We start from the raw sequence: 12,543 nt of genomic DNA on the forward strand, positions 1-12,543 counted from the left end.
AAATGTTTTTTAACCTAACAGAATTATGAAGAAAATAGATATATGAAGAAAATAAAGTAAATATTTAAGTGTTGCGAAAAGAAATTTATTTAGTTGTACAAAGTACTTCAGCCAAAATTTGGGAGCCACGTAAGAGAATTATATATATTAGATCAGAAACACATCATTAAAAGGCAGAATGCATTGGTGTTTTCAAAACGTAAACAAAATAAAGCAAACGTTGCAACCAGCGGAAAAGAAATACAGCCAAAATTTGGGAGCCACGTAAGAGAATTATATATAATAGATTATATAAGTAATATTTTTAGAGATAAAAAATTTTTTTGTTGATAAATTAAAAACCACAGGGACAACTTTTTATCACCGTGAAAATTTGAGAATAAAGTTTCTCATGATACACTATTTTGCATGGCATTAATTTCACGATTTCTAGCAGTGAGAAACTAGTTTGATAGGAATTAAACTATGTCTTATGTTGATTGGAGTTTAGAATTGACAGTTAAAAGGGATAGATGAAATTTTAGTCATATATATTTGTGAACGGAGAATGTTAGGCTGTTAGGTTAAAACAAGGAGAATTAAATGGACAAAAAAGATAAAACAGAGAGTGAAATAATACTATTGAGGCTAAAAGATACACTAATTTTTAAAATATCAATTTTCATAAATTTCCATCAAACTTTTTAGAGGTTTTTGTAAAAGTAATATGAGTTACATATTTATTGTTCTGATCAGAAGAAAACACACAGAAAATATGCTAAAAATTTCAGGAAAAATATCATTTATTATATCACAGTATTATAAAATTGAAATATTTTATCACTTATTCATTATAGAATTGATAGATTCACAACCATTGAAAACAGATATTTCATGTTTATATCTGTTTTCAGAGGGAAAAAAATTACAAATCAATCACTGCACAAAATATTAGTTTCAATGATAATTTCAGCAAGCAAATGATAATATTATTTAATTTTAAAACATATGAAACTTACTTTTTGGAGAACTTCAAAGGCTGTTATCAAGCTCAATGTAAAATTTGCTATATTTGCTGTCTCCATTTTTTTCATATGCTTCATAAATTTCTAAAAAGTATGATATTTAAAATTATGGTATGTATCACAAAAAATAAATACATAAATATTGTTTAACTTCATGACATAACATGCATTAAGAGAAAACCAATTTGAAAGAAAAATTTAAGACTAAATTTTTGTTCTTCAAAAAAGTGACACATGTCTTATTGTTATGAATTTAATTAAAAAAAATTCTTCTTCATAACATTTTTAAATGAAGAAATTGAACAGTTGAGCACTCAAATGATCAAGAATTTCAAAGCAATCACAATCCCAAAAAATATTCAACTAAGATTGAGATGTGAATTGTAGTTTAGTTGAGAAGTCCCAGCCATCCAATTAATTAACAGCAAATTACTACTATCTTATCTTACACAGACAGCTAAGACTATCTTCATAGACAGGATAGTTTTAGTTAAAATAGGATAATTTATAAATATAAGGTAACAATATGCTAAATTATACAACTGATTGAATTGTACAATAGAAAATATGTTAAATAGAGAAAAAAAGTAGAGAATATAGTGGTGTTTTAGTTAGAAATGCTCTCTGAATATTTGGTTTGAAATTTTGATTTTAAATTCATATATCAAACACCGCATTTTATTTATTTAATTGTGTATAAAGATTTGAAATAAGTTAAATCAGATAAATGAATAAGCTGTGGAATAAAAATTACATTATACATTGAATTTTAATGAAAGATAGATCCAAATATCTTTCATGAAACAGAAATTTATAAGAACTTCTGCTAAAGCAAAAAACTTTTTTTTGACGTGCTAAAAAATTGACTAATGAAATGATAAATACATAAAATGTGAACAGTTAAAAAACATACAAACAGTTTCGAAACATTATTCATTAAAAAAAATAGACAGATTTATAATTGAAATATACAAATAAATTTCATGTAAATAATTTAACTCTCATACTCGTATATTTTCTTCATTTGCTTGGACCAAAGCATTTTCAAAGCAAGGAACAACAGGAGTGACTTCGTCCGAAAACAAGGGATGAACCAGGGTTTTCACTACAGCGCGAGAACGCGAGAATCTCGCATATTTTTTTCTTTTCTCGCATTAAAAAATGATTACCGCGAGAAATTCGCGCATTCTATAAACCAATTTCAAAATTCGCGAATTTCTCGCATTTTGAAAAAAATTTCTCATTGCGCCAATTAGAATGAAATCCGTTTCACTTTTCTTCCTGGATCTTTCATTATTTTCAACATCTGGCCCATTATCTAGCTTCCCTGTTTACCAGTATTGTTCGGAGTCTTTAAGAACTACAGAACACCATCCCTCCGAACCTCTTTCAGAACGCATTTCTCTTCAACCACGTGTTTACTGTAGGTAAGGTTTCTTCATGTAAGACGTTCAAATTTTTTGCGCATTAATGCAAGATGGACAAATACCTTGTAAAGGCAATATCTTCTACTCCGAAACGGACAAATGAAAATGAAACAAATGTGGGTAGAAACGATCAAAACGAAACAAATACGCATTTGAGTTACCTAATTAGAATAGCTGATGAAAAAGTAGATATAGAACATTTTCCATATGATGATGCAGCAAAAATATTCAATGCTTTAAAAATTAGAAGATATTAAAAATGTATTATAATTAAAGAAATGATTTTTTTCATGTCTCTTTACGTTTTTGTTTTTTAATTTTTAGAAATCTCACTTAACTTTTTGAAATCTCACCCTGTTTTTGAGAAAGGGTGAGAAATTCTCACCCATTTTTTCTCTGCCATGAAAACACTGGATGAACATAGTTATCATTCATTATAATCAAAACTTTAGGAACAATTCTTATTTTTCTTAATTTTCTAGTTTGCATAATGAAAATAATTTAAACAATAAAGATAAATTTATGAACCGATAGCAATAACAGAAAATAGTAGACAAGTTTAAAATTGACAATATAAGTAACAAGCACTTATTTTTTAAAGCATAATAGACATTTATGATAATAGAATAAATGCTTCAAATATCGCAGAAAATGATAAAAATAAATTTAGACAAATGAGCAAAAACTTATAAAGCATTTTTGGAATCTTTATATATTTTTAGTCGCAGTAATTATTCTAGATGATCCATTACTTATCATTAGTACATTTTTGGATTAAAAGTTATTAACAAAGATTAAATGAAATCTAGAAATAAACTTTTTAATAATTCTAATTAATATACAAAGTTGTCTTACACCAAGAATAGTGACAAAACCATCTTCTGTTAATGTTAAAAGAATATCAGCCACAACATTCCTTGCTATTTCTTTTCTTATTCCTGTCATAGATCCACTACTATCAACAAGTATAACTATGTCTTTTGCTGAGACTGCAGCTTTTACATACCTGAAAATACAAAGTAAATATATCAGAAAACAGAGGATACAGTCAACTTGAATATATATATATATACATAAGAGACAAATAAAAGAAAAGAGAAAGTTTGAAAGAAAAATTAAGATTTTATTAACTGTGCATAAGCTGCAAGTACATAGAACCCATAATGTAGGTTAAAAACACAAAGAGAACAAGGAAACAAACAAAAAAAGGGAGAATTTTAAGGAAAAAAAGAAAAAACTATTGTAAATTAAAAAAAGTAAAAATTATTGAAAATTAAAAAAGTAAATTTAAATTTAACAATAAAAAGATATAATCTAGCAATAAGCTCAAACAATTATAGCTGCAAACCTAGTGCTTTCTAATATTACATTAATATAACAAAAACAAAATATATCAATACAATAGCATAAAAAAAGGCAGTGTGAGAGGCTGATTCACAAACAAAATTTATATATATACACACATTTATATAAATGCACAAAATATGTTTAATTAACACTATCTTACTTATTTAAAGAACTTTTAAATAGCGAAAAGCAATAGATATCTGCATGAAGGTAAAGAAACTTAATCTTTAAAACAAAGACAGATAACATACGTTAAATGTGAATCAAACTGATATTAAGTCGGTTGCAAACTAAAACTGAAAAATTTAAGTTGGCACTCCCTGTAAGATACATTTGCATGTGTGTTGCATATGAGGAATTGCTAATGCATTTGAGGAAAACTTCCTAAATTTTACACATTTTGATCTGCAATCTAAATAGTTATACTTGAAATATTAGGTTTCTTCCAATTATACATATATATATCAGTTTCATGAAAAAAATAGAAAATTGTGGTCGACGAATACCTTATTACAATCTACAGTTTTGTAAACCTTTTCATTTTTTTCACGAACTAATGCATTTCTCTTATAGTTAGTTGCAATAGGGTAATTTCACGATATACAAATATCAGATTTGAGGATTTTAAAACCATACAGCTCAGTTTAGAAAAAAAGCAGTTTGAGTAATTTTTGTTAAATCAATTCTTAGTATCATTTATATTTACTACAATCTATAGTATCTTTCATAAGTTTAAAAAAAAAAAAAAAAAACAAAAACCAGACGTTACGATATGTAAAAACTGTAAAAGCCATGTTTTAATTCTTTTTTTTAAAAAAAATTACATTTCTAAAGGTTAGTAAATATTAGTAGAACTGCTTGATTTTATTAAACTAGGTTAAAGTTTTATACATCTGAAGACTGCAAAGATATAAAGGATGGTATTGCCCTATATTAATATTCATATATAGTGCTATACTAATATGCTTCATGGAAGGAATGATGACTATGTCCCATCCATGAAGCATAATACTAAAGGTTGAAACATGGGAAATGTAAAATAACTTATAATGATGCTATGAGAATAATTAAATAAAGTAACACCATTATTAAGTGACATTATTTAATTTTTGTCACCACTTATTAAAATTAAGACCTCTGGGAACCCTGTAAAAATACATATTTAGATTTCTCATCAAAATTTTAAATCTCACCAAGAGCGAGTTCGGCAATCATAAATGTCTGGCTTTTCCCTGCCTTCTTTCACCCAAGTAGTGGCTGTAAAAATGAAGAAAAAATTTTGAAACTGAAGATAGCTTAAAAATAGTAACAATAATTAATTGCCTAACAAAATGGAAAAATTTATGATTTTTTTAAATTTTTTATATTGCAGAGATTGGATCTGAAATAAAGATAAATTAAAACAGTATTACTCAAAAGCTAGTTAACTAATATAAAGCACTTATTAATTACATTTGAGTATAATTAATTTAAAATAATTTGTATAAAAGAAACACAAAAAAATTAGATAATTTAAAAAACATGAAGTGACATTATTAGATATAAGTTATCAGAGACTAATATGGTCAATTTTACAAGTTTACTATTTCCATTTTTAAACTAGGAATACATCAATTATAACTATAGTTAAATGCTTCTGCACTTAAAAAAAAGTATCCAACAAAATAATTTGTCATGGTCTTCTGAATTGATGACAGTTGCAGTTTCAGCATTTATTTAATCAACAATAGCTAATTGCAGCTATTTTTTAATGCAAAATCAATATAATATGATAGTAGTAAAATATTTAGGGACAATTTTAGGGGAAATTTACTTTTTAATCACATATACACACACATATGAAAAAAAAATTAATACCAATAAGAGAAGGGAATTGTTTTGCTTTACACACAATAGTTATTTTAAAGTCTAAGTTTATTGCTAGGTTTTAAATCATATTTTCAGAAACCTAACTGGCTAAAAGTTAACATTACATATTTTCCCCCCCAACAAGAATAAGTCTTATTTATTAAAAAAAATGACCATAAATTTTTCCTTACCAGGAAATGTGCATAAAAAACCAGTATTACTCCCAAAATATTGCAAATTAAGGAATGGATCAACGGCAAGATTATTTCGAAATGCAGGAGTGAGATATTCTGACCATTTATGGAGTTGAGAACCTTGGGATCTAAATATGAAAATAGCAATGTAAAAAAAATATCCACTAAAAAAAAAAAAATAGTTCTAACTACTATGAATAAAATAGATAAATAAAAAATTCCAAAAGAAGGAGCTTTTGAGAAGCTTTAAAAATAGTTAAAACATTCTTCAAAAATCAAATAAATTGAAAAAGACACAGCTTAAAAAAAAAGAGATAATTTTGTTTAATAAAATAAAAATTGCAAACTAATCAAGAAGTAACATTTTAATATTTATGGCTATTCAAGTCCAACCATTTGAAGATAACTAAGTGAAAGTGGAAATTTGCAGATTATAACAAAAGAAATAATAAAGTATTTTTTTACATTTACTATTTATTATAGAGTCATAGGACAAAAATGTTTCTTAAGTTAATCAGGTTTTGATAAAAACTTGGTTATAATTTTTTATTCCTTAGGTAGTAAATTAGTAGAAAAAGATTGTGAAAATTTAATTAGGGTATAAAGAAAATAAGGCAGAAATATACAGCCCGTTGTACCCAAGAAGACAGATGAAAGTTAAATCATGGTATGAATAAATAATTTTAAAGGAAGTTTAAAAGTTTTTTATTTTTTAATTTATAAATACCAATAAAGTACCACTTTAATTGGAGGTAGAAGTTTTCAAGTAAGTAACGAATTACGACAAAAGTAATCTCTCTACCACCATTTGAAGATTATTGAAAGTTAAATTATAGTAGAGCACAGGTAGCTTAGTTTAAATGATTTTAAATTCAAAAGTACCAGTAACATACCATTACAATTGGTAGCAAAATTTTTTGAGTAAGTTCAATTGGTAAATAAATACAATATGACAACAGTCTTTACTATAACAAGAATAAGCTAATTGAAAGTCAAAAGACGTTTAATTAAAGTCATTTAATTAAAGTAGTGATTATGTAAAAACTAAGGATGTAATGAATAGTGATTTGGCAGAATACTAAATGCTCGGGCAAAAATATTGGCCAAATACCGAATATTCGACGCCCAAATAGTAACCTTTTTTTAAAATTATTAATAAATGATAGTTTTTATACATAAATAAGTTTGTACCCGTGTAGTAAATGGTGACTGATGCACGTTAAATCTGTCGAGTCTCAAAGTTCTCTATGTTCCCATAACAAATCAATACCTCTGGGGGTACTGATCCAGGAGTTTCCTTGTCTTCTGGATTGGTTCAAAATTACAAGGCTACAGAGTTGAACATTAGTAGTCGTAAACCCATTAAATTGGGTCGGCTGTTCAACGACGGTTATAAAATAAAATATTTAGCCGTATTATTAGTATGGGGTAAAGGAAAAAAAACTTCAATAAAAATGCTTAAGATAATAAAGATAATTAGATATTAAAATAATTAAAAACATTTAAGATAAAAAAAAACTATCTAACAGCTATTAAAAAAACTAAAATTGCAAAGTTGAAAAAAAAATAGAAAAAAAATATTGTCTTCATTTTTAAAACAAAATTTTAATGCTAAAAATAATATTTTCCAGAAAAAATTATCTGTAACACATTGAAAGAGAAAAAAACTGTATCAGAAACGTTTTTAAAAAAGCACCAGTATCATAAAAACGCCCATATAAAAAAAGGTTATAGAAAAAAGCGAAACCGAAAAAATAAAATTCGATGATTTCTCAAAGAAAAATCGATGACTTTTTGAAAGAAAATTTTAAAGCTAAGCATCTCAGTTTTCCAATTACCTTATTTTCAAGAAAAAATGAAGTTTAAAAGACTAATAGAAATACTCTTAATTGTCGTGCCATAATAAAAACAAAAATATTTTTGAAAAAGCTAGATAGAAGTCAAAACAAAAATTTTTCTAATTTTTGAATGAAAGATTTAATACTAAAAATCTCGATTCAACTTTTTTACAAAAAAGTGACCATAAAAGAATAACGTTCATTAGAGATGCTCTTTAAAAAATGCTGTAATAATAAAAACGACGATAAAAATGAAAGTTAGCAAAAGAGAAGCAGAAATGTTTTTTCTTCTTAATTCTGAAATATAACTTTAACGTTGAGAATAATAGTTTTCCATGTCATTGGTTATCTGTCTTATTGTACAGGAAAAAAGTGACAATAAAAGAATTAAGTCTATTGGAAATGCACTGTTAAAATGCTCTGCTATAGTTAATACAGAAAAAAAAGACAAAAATGAAAAATTAAGAAAAAGTTTTCAATTTTTAAGACACAAAATTTTTAAAACACAGCAAAACTGATTTCCCTGAATGTAAACAAATAAATAAATAAAAAAAAAAATCTGCATTACAAAGCTCATGGGTTCAGTATAAAGTAATCTAGTTGCGATTCTTCACATTTCGTTTTTCCATATGTCTTTCAGAACATTTACTAACTAATTAACTTAATTTGAACTTACAAATATGTGTAAAAATATCTTTAAATAATGTTTAGTAAAAAATTCGATTTCAGATAATTCTTTATTAAATCTATTCAAATTAACCTTCCTCTTCCAAAAAGAAACAAACCATTTATTGAAAAATAAATTTCTAGATAATACTTTGCCGAATATTTGGCAATGCCAACCGAATATTACGCAAAAGGATCGAAATTCTCCCATATCCGTTAATTACATCCTTAGTAAAAACTAAAACCAAAGGAAGATAAAAGAAATGATAATAAGCTGTAAGAAAGCTTTGTGCCAATGAGGATAGTTTAGCAAAATGACATTCCAGTCACAAAAGTTGTTTGAAAATAAATAGTCTTCCAATGGTGGACAGGCAGTAAAATCTGTTTATATCTAAGAAATAAAAATTATTATTAATGATTTTTACTTCTTTAATATAAGTTACATGTTTTTTATTTATAATTAGTTACATGTAAAATGAAGTAGAGATGACTACAATATTATGTGTAGGAAAAACAACAACATTTATTTAAAAAACTTCAGTTAAAAAATGCGGAATGTTTAAATTACCTTTATCATAAACATTTGTAGGTACATGAACAGAGCTATGTTTAAAATTTACAGGAGAATTAGCAAAACTTCTGTGCGGTTTCATATCTAGATCTCTAATACTCTTTTTGGGCTTTCTTTTAGTTACTACATCATTAGAATCAATTTCATTATTTTCTACTTCAACCTCTTTCTCTTCCATTCGAGCATTATAATATTCATGCTGAAATGACAAAAATTTATTTTATTGTATATGGTTTGTTTTTTATTTAACAAACTTAAGAAAGCATCATTAAACAGAATGTGTGGAAAAACAACATTTGAACCCTTCATAAATGCTGTGTTTAGCTCTCGAATTTGATTTCTTTTTTTCTTCTTAAATTTTATCAAACTAATCACATATGTTAACAGGAAAATAAAGTAAAAATATCAGGTAGATAAAGTCAAATTAAAAAAAAAAAATCTTAACTCAAAATTCCCTCAAACATGTAAATCAGCAGCTAAAAATTAACTTGTAAATCTCAAAACATTTAGAGAACAAGCTTTGCAAAGGCCGATAAAAGATAGGAGGGATATATTTTTTTTACTGCAAAACAGAGACATTCCTAAGTCGAAATAAAAGTTTGTTAAAAGAGATATATGCTTGATAAATAACATCTTTAAATTGAATTTAATGTTAAATAAAGCAACACTTTTTTTAAATGTAGAATAACAATGCTTAAATAATATTAATGAAAATAAAAAGAGATAGAAACATTTAAGAAACATACAATAAATGTTTTAAAATAAAACAAAGAAGCTTTTTCATTTCAGGAAGCACAAATAAAGATTTATCTATTAAAATATCCATAAGCATCATAATACATACATATGACAATGCAAGAAATATTTTTTATTTAACATTTTTGTTCCAAATGTGCATGGTATAAAAATTAAGCTCCTTATAACCGATATTTTAATTACATAATAAAGACACAAGGACTTTAATATAAAAAGTACCATCAATTTTCTACCAATGCCTTTAGGCATTTCCGATCTAATCTTTAAATCCTTTCAAGATAAAAATATTAGCCCACTCAGCTTATGTTTTTTTTTTTTTTTACAATTAAATATATATATTTTTTTAATGTAAAATCATTCTAATTTTTCTAAAAGCTTTTAAAATGATAAAAAAAAAAATACTTAGCAGTTTTAATGCTTAAAATGCCATAAAAGGGAGTTTAAAATTTTTTAATAAATTTAAATTGGTCTTTTAAAAGTATATAGGAGATAAAATAATGGTAAGTCAGCTGAAAATTAACATTTATTTTATTTTATTTAACTAACTTCTTAACATGTTTTTTTTTTCATAAAGTTTTCAAAGAATTTATAATAATGTGCTTAAGTTTGAAACAAGATACAAAGAAGCCTAATCCAAGAATCTAAAACCAAAGTGACTGGGGAAATAAACTTGAGAAAATCATCATTTCCTTTTTTAAAAAGAAGTTTTTAAGATTCAGAAAATACTTTTTTAATTTCAATTAAATATTTTTTTTAAAGTAAAATCATTCTAATTTCTCTAAAAGCTTTTAAAATGATTAAAAAAAAAATACTTAGCAGTTTTAATGCTTAAAATGCCATAAAAGGGAGTTTAAAATTTTTTAATAAATTTAAATTGGTCTTTTAAAAGTATATAGGAGATAAAATAATGGTAAGTCAGCTGAAAATTAACATTTATTTTATTTTATTTAACTAACTTCTTAACATGTTTTTTTTTCATAAAGTTTTCAAAGAATTTATAATAATGTGCTTAAGTTTGAAACAAGATACAAAGAAGCCTAATCCAAGAATCTAAAACCAAAGTGACTGGGGAAATAAACTTGAGAAAATCATCATTTCCTTTTTTAAAAAGAAGTTTTTAAGATTCAGAAAATACTTTTTTAATTTCAATTAAATATTTTTTTTAAAGTAAAATCATTCTAATTTCTCTAAAAGCTTTTAAAATGATTAAAAAAAAATACTTAGCAGTTTTAATGCTTAAAATGCCATAAAAGGGAGTTTAAAATTTTTTAATAAATTTAAATTGGTCATTTAGAAGTATATAGGAGATAAAATAATGATAAGTCAGCTGAAAATTAACATTTAAACTTTATAATCAGTTTTTATTTTATTTAAAGTTAGTGAACACTAACTTCTTAACATGTTTTTTTTTATAAGTTTTTCAATGAATTTATAATAATGTGCTTAAGTTTAAAACAAGAAACAAGAAAGAAGCCTAATAAACATTCGAAATAATCATGGAACAATAATGAAAAATGTAACTATTACTAACTTGAATGATCTAAAGTTGAATGAACTACAGCAATAATAAATATTATATTAGAAAATTACAAACTTGTAAATATTTTATAAAACTTTTATATTATCGTCTAAGCTATTTGAAATAGTCAATTTAATATTGTACTAATTTAATATAAATAGAACTTTCTTTTTCATGTAACTAAAATAAAGGACATAATATCTTTTCAGGATTGATAGTATTATAATAGCTTACTTTTCCTTTAAAGTGTTAAATTTTCATAAGAAAGTAAAATACTCCAAATTTTACACAAATTTATTCTTAATGATCTAAGTACATATTAAATACAAGTGAAAAATAATTGTAATTCTGTAAACTGTAAACATATACAGTGGTGGCCAAAAGTGTGGACACTTTTTGAAAGTTTCATGTTTTTCAACTTTGTGTGCTTGTAGAATATATTAATTTTCACTTAAATGCAAACGTTTATATATCAAATTGAAGGTAATTTAATGTAGAATTCAATAATAAATACAGTATTGCAATATCTGTATTACAAAAAAAGTTATGCAACAAATAGTCAGATCTATTTTAGATTTGCATTTTTTTAAAGTGATACTTACACAATCAATACTTAGTAGGATAACCCTTATTTTTTAAGACAGCTTCACATCGTCTTTTTATCGAGTGAACGAGTGTTTGGAGTTCATCTTTCGTAATCACATGGTGCCAAGAATCAATAATAGCTTCAATAAGTTGTCTTTTATTGGATGGACGTTTTTTTCGTACAAAAATTTTCGAACGTCTACACAAATTTTCAATTGGATTGAGATCAGGGCTGTTTCCCGGCCATGGTAATATATCTATGCCTTTATTTTGAAAGCATGCTTTGCATACTTTTGCTGTGTGGCATGGAGCTGAATCCTGCTGAAAAATAAATGGTGCGTTGTAGGGGAAGAGATCCCTGATGGAAGGTATCAATTTTGGTTTCAGGACAGTTTCGATGTATTTCTTGGCATTCAGGCTGCCATAACAGGCCGAAAAAAATGCACAAGTGCTACTACCGATAAAAAAATTAAATGGCTATGCCTTCCAGATAGAAAAATGTCATCAGATGCCATTAGATGTGAAATGAATGTAGCTGGTATAGCAGTAAGTTCAAGAACAATAAAAAGAAGGATATCAGGATTTGGACTACAAGCTAGAATTCCAAGGAAAAAACCATATTTAAGTCAAAAGCAACGCAAAAAACGAGTTAAGTCGGCAAAAGAACACATTAAATGGTCAGAAAATCAATGGAAGCAAGTAATCTGGAGTAATGAGAGTAAAATATCGCTCTCTGGAAGTGATGGTAGAAAATACGTGTGACGTAGAGTAGGTTAAGCGCTTCATCA

At 25.9% G+C, this 12,543-nt stretch overlaps 1 pseudogene across 1 annotated transcript in view; it reads right to left on the minus strand.

The window, feature by feature from the left end:
• Positions 1 to 12,543, minus strand: part of LOC147816956 (voltage-dependent calcium channel subunit alpha-2/delta-3-like) — a 63,178-nt pseudogene that overhangs the window by 25,491 nt on the left and 25,144 nt on the right. The window contains exons 3-8 of the transcript XR_015431410.1: positions 8,893 to 9,094; positions 5,818 to 5,948; positions 4,972 to 5,035; positions 3,289 to 3,437; positions 2,012 to 2,109; positions 999 to 1,088 (exon numbers count right to left, since the gene is read on the minus strand). The product of XR_015431410.1 is annotated as a voltage-dependent calcium channel subunit alpha-2/delta-3-like (transcript). The remainder of the gene's footprint in view (positions 1 to 998; positions 1,089 to 2,011; positions 2,110 to 3,288; positions 3,438 to 4,971; positions 5,036 to 5,817; positions 5,949 to 8,892; positions 9,095 to 12,543) is intronic.

This window comes from Parasteatoda tepidariorum, chromosome 1, assembly GCF_982258835.1.
Source record: "Parasteatoda tepidariorum strain Cologne lab strain chromosome 1, Ptep-v5.0, whole genome shotgun sequence".
In the NCBI taxonomy this organism is placed as follows: domain Eukaryota; kingdom Metazoa; phylum Arthropoda; class Arachnida; order Araneae; family Theridiidae; genus Parasteatoda; species Parasteatoda tepidariorum.